Source organism: Eptatretus burgeri, chromosome 7 (genome assembly GCF_056783735.1).
Source record: "Eptatretus burgeri isolate ZD-2024b chromosome 7, Ebu_testis_v1, whole genome shotgun sequence".
Lineage (NCBI taxonomy): Eukaryota > Metazoa > Chordata > Myxini > Myxiniformes > Myxinidae > Eptatretus > Eptatretus burgeri.
Genome location: NC_140967.1, coordinates 82,981,855 through 82,988,643, shown reverse-complemented (window position 1 = coordinate 82,988,643; position 6,789 = coordinate 82,981,855).

Genomic DNA, 6,789 nt, shown 5'->3' with positions numbered 1-6,789 from the left:
CGACCCTCGGAAGGATGACAGGCTGAGTCAACCCCCTGGTGTTAATTCAGCGGAAAACGGGGCTCGAACCCAGGACCCTCGGATCCCAAGCCACCGCCCTAAATGCAAAGCCAACGCCAGGCTCGTTATTGTGGGTGGGCACAACATTTTCAATCTTTCTCACTTCAGGAAACTTTCCTCTGAAAAGCAGAAGCGAAACAGCTCAGCCAATGGACAGCAAATACAGTGTGATATTCCTTCAAGACTATTTCCTATTCCATCTGGGCCATTGGCTTTCCTGACATCTTATCCTGTGTCTCATTGCACGAGTTTGCCATAGCACTCTAACATCTTTGTCTGCCATTCGACGTGCCTCTGTACACCAGGGTACATAAGTTGGTCTGACAGTCACATCTCGATGAGGAATTAATTTCCTCACAGTCCTGTGTATGATCTGCTGAACATTTTCTGCTGCAGCATCAGGATCACCAGTCGTCTGGACAGCACCATCCGAGTTGCTGTCATTGAGGTGTTGATGCAGTGAGGACCATTTGGCTTTCTGGAAGTCCCGTAGTCACTGACTGTATGGTCTATCTGTCAATAGTCACTGGAGGTTTTTGTAACAAGACCTTTACAGCTGAGTGATCCGAGGTTTCAATCTGGGCTTCAACAGTGGTACTGAAGTAGGATGGAGAGTCGACAATTACCGGATCTAGTGTATTTCTGCCTCTACTCGGCCTCTTAACTAATTGCTCCTGTCCGTTGGCAATGCAGATGTTTCTTCAGGCTGTACCAGTTTGGTCTGAAGGAGAACTACGTCCTCTCCATTCTGTATGGTGCGCATTGAAGTCACATGCAAGATGGGTGTGATGAGCATCTGTTGCCTTAATCACGTTGTCCAGCTATTCAGAAAGGTAGGTGATAAGACAACAGTCAGAGCCAAGAAGTGAACCAGGTCTGTACACCAGGCCTATAAGATTTCCATCTTTGGTTTTTACTGTCACCCACACAAGTTCTGGGCTCTGTGGTTCCAGGTCATTGTGTCACTGAACCTGTTGGGATTGTTTAAACCATGCTATGAGATCACCCCACCCATCATAATCGATCACATCGAACAGGCGGTTGCTGAACGTGTCCATGCGCATCTAACAGGTGGTAGGGAAATGTCTGAATCAGTGACATCGTCATTTAGGAGAGACTCCGTGATAAGGATAATATCTGCTTGACTACGAGTCGCACAATTAGGTGGAACACCAATATTCATTCTGAGACTATGAACACTAACATAGAGCCTACACAAGTTACGCAAATCTCGATTTCTCTTTGTACAACTCATCATAGTGATTTTTTTTTTGATTGTGCAAGGGGAGATTTAATAGGTTTGAAGCGAACTCCACTGGATGAGCAACAAGGCTTCCATGACTTCGATGTCCACTTCTACCCTCACCATCTCCCTAGGGGGTGACTACTCACTCATAGTTGAGGTCTACTGGCCGATGTCTCCTTCATAGGACGATGTTCACCCATGCCATTGGAGGAGCAGTACCTCTTATCCACTGAGGACTGTGGATATCCCATCTAGGTAGGTGTGGATGCGAGTTATAAAATATAGATCACAAGGATATACCTGCCTTCTCAAGCTATTTCCTTCTCGAGGGGTCCACTATACCCCACCCCGTAAGGGGGCTTTTCTGCTTCTTTAACGCTGCCATAAACTTGGCATTGTTACAAATGATAAGGTGACAAACCGAGATTATCATTATGCATGTTCCTAAGAGATTCACGAAATAGAAAGATGCACTTTTTGTCTCCAAAGTAAGAAGTTGAAGAGTGAATAAAATATAAAAGCTGATTTTCCGATTTGCTCAAATTACAGCAGGTACACGACATTGCTTCAAGACTTTAGTAATGTATAAAAATGTTGGGTGGGTAAGATTGTAAATTATAGGACCTACATATTATCTATATAGCTCAGCCTAGATTGTTTAATGGTGGTGATGAGGAAACCTGATAAGTTTTACCTGATGTGATAAGTCACACCTGTTGTCTTTACACAACTCTGGATTCACTCTTGCCTTTTACATGTACTCTATGTCAAGGATTACATTGATTAACTGGCCAAAAGTGGGTGAAAGGTAGTTGCACCGACAATGGAGCAGATTAGAACCAGGTGTACAACTACATATTGGACTGTCAAGTCCAGTTCATGGACAAAGCAACCTGCAGTTATTATTATTTTTTCTTTATACAAGCGAGGCTCATGGAAGAACAGTTGACTATATAAAAGGTCATCGTGGGTATGAAGGGAAATTACCAGACTTTAAAGCATTTTGGAAGCTCTCCAAAAACAGTAAGCAAACAAGAAGGGCATTCGGTAGAGTGCACATCTCCACCACTCAATTCCTGATCCATGAGAAATATTGGGCCCAATACATTTTTGAGATATCGTGCTAGATATCATTTTTGGTCCGATCGCTCAATTGTGAGGAATCACTTTAAAAGTTCTCGTAGTCAGATCCGGATTCGGATCTTCACCAAAATCTAATCAGTTCATCCTTGTCACACACTGAACCTGTCCACAAAATTTCATCTGGATCCGTTCACAACTTTTTTCAGATATCCAGCACACAAACAAGAAGACGTCAGACAGAGCACGATACTTGCAAAATCCATAAAACAAATTTGGCCTCATAAATAATTGGTGGTTGAATTCGATGACCAAATATGCAACTCCTCTTCAAATTTCAAGTCAATCGGATGAAAATTGACAATCTCAGAAATTTGGCCGATGTTGTCCTTTTGGTCGATGTTGATCTCGAAAATAATTGGTGTTTGAATTCAGTGACCTGACATGCAAATCCTCTTCAAATTTCAAATCAATGAGATGAAAATTGAGGATTTAAAAAAATACCTCCTTAGTTGTTGACCTTGGGCCTATGTTAACCTTTTGTTCCATGTTGACCTAAAAAATAATTGGCTGGTTGAAATCAGTTACATGAAATACAAAATCATCTTCAAATTTCAAGTCAATGTGATACAAATTGAGGATTTTATAAATCTCACCTAAGTTGTTGACCTTTGGCTTATGTTGACCTTTTGGTCTATGTTGACCTCAAAAATAATTGCCGAGTTTAATTCAGTGACCTGAAATATAAATCCTCTTCAAATTTCAAGTCAATCGGATGAAAATTGACAATTTTAGAAATTCGGCCTATGTTGACCTTTTGGCTGGTGTGGACCTCAAAAATAAGTGGTGGTTGAATTCTGTGACCTGACACGAAATCCTCTTCAAATTTCATGTCAATCGAATGAAAATTGAGGATTTCAGAAATCTCACCTAAGTTGTTGACCGTTGGCCTATGTTGACCTAAAAAAAATTGCCTATGTGAATTCAGTGACGCGAAATATAAATCGACTTCAAATTTTATGCCAATCAGACGAAAATTGAGGATTTTAGAACTCTCACCTAAGTTGTTGACCTTTGGCCTATGTTGACCTTTTGGTCTCTATTGACATAACTAAATACTTGCCGAGCTGAAATCAGTGACCTGAAAAAGAAATCTTCTTCAAATTTCAATTCAATTGGATGAAAATTGAGGATTTTAGAAATACCACCTCAGTTGCTGACCTTTTGCCGATGTTGACCTTTTGGTCTATGTTGGCATAACAAAATACTTGGCGAGTTAAAATCAGTGAGCTGAAATATAAGTCCTCTTCAAATTTCAAGTCAATTGGATGAAAATTGAGGATTTTGGAAATCTCACCTAAGTTGTTGACCTTTGGCCAATGTTGATCTGTTGACCTTTTAACCTCAAAAACAATTGGCTTCTTCCTTGTTACAAACTCTACCATGTGGTGAGGTTTCTTGAAGATCGGTTTAAAATTGCGACCTGCAGGCGACAAACAGACCGACAGACTAACAGACAAGCCGGTAGGTGGCGATGGGTCGCCGAGCCTGGAAACTATAAGATATAGAGCAAAATGGATGTCATATAGCGGATAGGGAATCACCTGAAGATTATGCATAATAAATCTCATCCAGTTCCATCTACTGAAAACTACTCTGTATCCATTTGATTGAAAAGTACCGAAAATGCGGTTTGAAATCAGAAATCCCCAAAGTTCGAGGGGGTGCTGTGGGTGAACAAAGATCTAAATCGAAAATCCGGCTCGATTGTTTGTGCACAATGTATTCCAGACGATTAGTGTGAATTTTCATGACCATCCGACCATAACCCTAGGAGGAGTAGCATTTGGCACGAAGGCACCTCCAGCTCTCGCATGTTATCGATTTTTGCACTAATTGACCTTTGACCCCTGACCTAAGCGAAATCGGTCAATATGTCCTGAGGCAAAGTTGTAGTACTCCATTGAGTACCATGAACCTGCAAAGTTTCATTCGTATCGATGCACTCACCCGGTCGCTAGGGGGCCTTCAATTTTCGCCAATTTTCGCGCATACCCTAATTGTAGGGGGCGCTGCAGGTAAACTATTCCATATATCACAAAAACCGGAATATATTTGACAGAGCATCACCTGTAGATCATTCGTGCCAAATTTCATAACCCTACGTGGGATAATGGCTTTCGGAATTGATTTCGCGTGAACGGTACCGATTTTGAAGGTTTTTCGGTTGTTGCTAGGGAACCAAAGCATCCCTAGCAACCATCACAATATCCAAAGCACGAGGTCATAATATTTACCTACCACCCGAGTTTGGTCAAAATCCACCCACATTTACTACCAATTATGCTGATGACAAACGAACAAACATCCAAACAAACAGACAGAATTACTGACAATAAGGGTCACCTATTTCGGCGACCCAACAATAACAAAATCGACCAAATAAATATATTTAAAGAATCTTCGATTTTGCAAGTAACAAACAAACAGATGGAGAGGAGTGGAAACATTACCTCCTTCCACTTTCAGTGACGAATGGAATAAAGTGTTTGGATTGGTGGTTAGTCGTAGGTGTATTATAGCAAAGAGTGGCTACGATGTTAACTCATCATCACAAGGTACACCAAGGGCAATGAATGATCCACCACAGCAATTGGTTGTTAAATTGTATGCAGGTCTGTTCCCTGCAGTTACAATAACTGCAGTAGATGTAATCTACAACAAGTTATTGACAAACGTTGAGTGTCAGTTAGATATTTCAGCTCAACCACCGAAAAGGGTGCATTCAACAGTCGATGGCATATGCTGAATCGATAGGAATTTCAGCAAAGTCATACAACCTTCGAGGAGGAAATGCTACCTCCAGGTGGACTTATGAGACAAGTTAATTTAGTACCTTCTGGCAATCCCCTAAAGATGTGGCCCACTACATTGTCCCAGCAGTGGGGAATGATTTTGGTGGGGAGAGGAGATGGAGTGTGGTTAAGTGGGGATAATGGAGGACCCCTCTTACCCATATAAGTGCCATGTGGTTAGAAAGAAAGAACAACAAGACTTTTGTTCTCAAAACACTCAGATTGTGTTTTCTTCTGAGTGGACAGAACCTGTAACGTTATCTCCATCGATCAATTATTTTCGAATTTTCCATGAGCAATAATGCATGCATCAATAATCAGCTGAATGAGCTGCCAGTCATCATGCCAGTCACATGATGACGTTTGCCTCTACTGTGAACTGAATGGCCTGAAGTGAGACATACCATGGTAGAATGATATGATTCATTTCAGGCCTGCCATGAAATGCCTCTCAATCACTGGCAGGAGGATTGTTTTACAGAGTTTATTAACTTGACTTAGTGTGACACTATTCCCCCAAAAAACAATATTTTTTGACATACGTGACAAATATCCATGGAGTTTATGCTGTCAAAAATAAATCCACGGGTCACTTGTACTTATACACATGGCAGCAAGATGAAAACGTTCCAATTTTGTTTCCTCACTGGCGAATTGCACAAGTATTGCAGGGAAACCATGTTTGAGTGACTTACCATCAACCTAATATGAACAGAAGAGCAAATGATGGAGGATGATTGGAGAGGGAATGTTGTTCTCCCTTTTTATGAATAAGAAATAGCAAGGAACGATGATGCAAGAGGAGGTCATTCAGCCCATATCATGCCAGCGCTGCACCGACACCAGCACAAGGAATCCGTCACATGCGACATACTAAATCCCAATGGCGATAGAGGTCAGGTGCCGTATATGCAAACATAATATTTGAACGAAAATTATTATTATTATTATCTATCAATCTATATATAACTAAAACTCTCATATTGTGCATATATATATATATATATATATATATATATATATATATATATATATATATATATATATATATATATATATATATGTATATGTATGTATGTATATTCCCAAAATACAGCCAAAACGGTACTCGACAGTGTAAAAATTTTCAGCTCACCTTACTCACCATTCTCCTGCAGTGTACAGTATCAAGTTTCGTTCAAATCGGGCAACGAAAAAAAATTATTAAAAAGTCAATTTCCGATTTAGTCAAGTATTCTTCGGGAGAATTTGATCAATGCCAACAACCTCAGCGGTATAGTTCGCTGGAGATATCTTTTTTTTCTTGAAATGATTTTGTTCATCTACCGCTGTCATAACGGGAACCCACCGGGTTCACCGGGTTCACGTGTCGTCTAGTTTTTGTTATTACTACCATAACTATAACTTTTTTGGGTGAGGTGTGTAGTGGGGGGCGGGGGGTGAAGGCAGACCATTCCACAAACATCAGGGATGAGATCCTCCTGAAGAGATCACAATCACTAAACATGTATACTATCACCCATGTTCATGCAAGCTACCTAAAAGTCC